Source organism: Trifolium pratense, linkage group LG6 (assembly GCF_020283565.1).
Source record: "Trifolium pratense cultivar HEN17-A07 linkage group LG6, ARS_RC_1.1, whole genome shotgun sequence".
NCBI classification, from domain to species: domain Eukaryota; kingdom Viridiplantae; phylum Streptophyta; class Magnoliopsida; order Fabales; family Fabaceae; genus Trifolium; species Trifolium pratense.
In genome coordinates, this window is record NC_060064.1 from 20,852,190 (window position 1) to 20,854,805 (window position 2,616).

The window sequence follows — 2,616 nt, forward strand, 5'->3', positions numbered from 1 at the left end:
TATTTTTGAGCTTATGCAATATAAATTAGGTTTTATGCTATTTTATAAGTTCACACTAGTAAAAATTTATTTTTATAAGCTATTTTAATATCTGATCTCCGTGTCTATGCAAAAATATTTGTAATACCACTAAATTTCGTACTTGGTAGATATCTAACAAATCCTTAGTTGATATCTATGCTACAAAACCAACCATATTACGTTATTATGATCAAGAAATATGATATCTATGCTACAAAACTATGCATGAAAGCGAAATGAACCTATGAAAAGCATAAAAAAAAAATGTCATCAAATACCAAACAAGATTCTCTCCAACACTCTACCACAAACAGACAACCCCTCAAAAGCGTTATTTTAATGTTGATAACACATTTATGTAAAAAAAAAAATCAAAAATAGATCTTGTAGTTGCATTCTGTATATCACACGCATTGACACCAGACACAACACCGACACATATCAGAGATAAAGATAACACTGTCATATTGAATGTAACAACATAAGTTGCTAATATGTCAAATGTGAGATACAAATGCATCTTCAATCTGAAGTGTCGGTGCTGCATATATATGTTGCATTCCTTTATATTTATACATATATAAATGAGTTAAATATGTTTTTAGTCCCTATATTTTGGAAGACTTCTAAAAATAGTCTCTACATTTTTTATTATATTTTAGTCCCCGCGTTTTTGCCGTTTTCAACATTGGTCCATATTGTGAAATTTTTGTTGACCGGATAGACGGAAAGTGCCACATAAATGTCACACAGACTCTTTTAATGACGTGGACGCGCAAAGAGTAAGCATTAAATGAGTCTGTGTGTCATTTTTCGTCTGTCCAGTCAACCAAAATTTCACAGTAGGAACCAGTGTTGAAAACAGCAAAAAACACGGGGAATAAAAATATATAAAAATATGTAGGGACTTTTTTAAAAATCCTCCAAAATGTAGGGACTAAAAACATATTTAATCCTATATAAATTGACCTATATATATATATATATACATAATTGCTTGCCTCCTCCTCAGATTACAAGTGAGATGGAATTATTGTTGAGAGTGGCTTTACTACTTTTCTTGTTTGAGCTCATAGCAACAATTGATACTCACTTTGGACCAAGCTCCATCAACATTCAAGTGCTCCCTAATGTCAAATTGATAACAACATCATGTTGTGATGATTGTTATTGCACAACAACAATCCCTCCTCTATGTCGTTGTGCAGATATTGTGAAAATTACATGCAATTCAGCTTGTAAATTGTGTGTTTGTAAAAGTACAATTCCACCACAGTGTCGTTGTATGGATCATACTAACTTCTGCTATGAACCATGTAATTGGAAAGGAACAAAAAAGGAAAAAAGATAATAAAGGTCCTGTGAGTTGAATCTTTCAAATTATTCTACTCTTTATAGGTCTCATCTATTCAATGTTTGGTTCAATTTCTTGAACTTGTGGTAGCATCTCTTTGATGTATTCTCCTTTTCCTGCCAATGTTATTAGCCTTTGGATTGGCTTCTCCAGCCTCCAAAGGTAAATTCAGTATAGCTTTCTGACCTCTCATTCTGAAAGCTGCACAATCATAAGCTTTAGAAGCATCAATCTCACTGTCAAATGTTCCCAACCAAACACTGCATCCTTTCCTTGAAGGGTCACAAATCTCTTAAGGAAATTTATCCCTTGGCCTTCTCCTCACTCCTCTGTAATGCTTTGCTCCATAACATATTTATTTGTTCCTTCTTCTCTAACACCATTGATTCTGCCATATTTGACTACTTCTCTATTTCAAAGGTACTTTCTTCATTCAAGTTTTGTACCTTATTATGAGAAGTAGAGTTAATAAATTTTGTATCAGCTTCAAATTTCATAGGATTGATAACTATTTTGTACCTGATAACTATTTTGTTCTGAAAAATATGAATCTTGATCAAACTCTGATGAAGTCATGAAGATGTATATTTAAATTTCATAGGATAGGACTGAGATTTGTGAAAAAAAGAGTCTGACATATCCTCTAAGAGATGCTGGCTCAATAATTTCAAACTTGAAGGTTCTTCTGATGTTGTCATGTTTATGAATTAATTTGGAAGTAATTGAATCAAAAGACTCAAATAAGAGACCAGATTACAATTAAAAGCAAAAAATTAACAAACATGAGGGGCATGATAACAGAAATTAAAACCTTTTCAATTTTCTCGGCCTCCTCGTGGGAATCAACCCTTTCATTTCTTTTTGAAATATGTTTCAATTACATTTCCATTTAGATCTGTTTATCTAATATACATCCATATTTTTCTTTTTGTTCTATACAATCTTAGCAAATTGGCATTCAAACAACTTTTTATTATAAGCTAAAAATATAGTAAAATTTAGCACAGTGGACACCAAATATTAAGCCAAAAACGGAACAAGTTGCACACAAGAGATATCTCAGAAAACAAATAATTGACTAAATAAAACAAGTTGCACATATAAATAGAGGGGTGCATAAAAAAGTCAACATACATATGCATCGAACCAGACAAGCAAGACTACTGAGCTGAACCAAACAAGATGTCGCGACAGCAACCTCTAGCAGCACCCATCTCCAACACCACAAACAACAACCAATA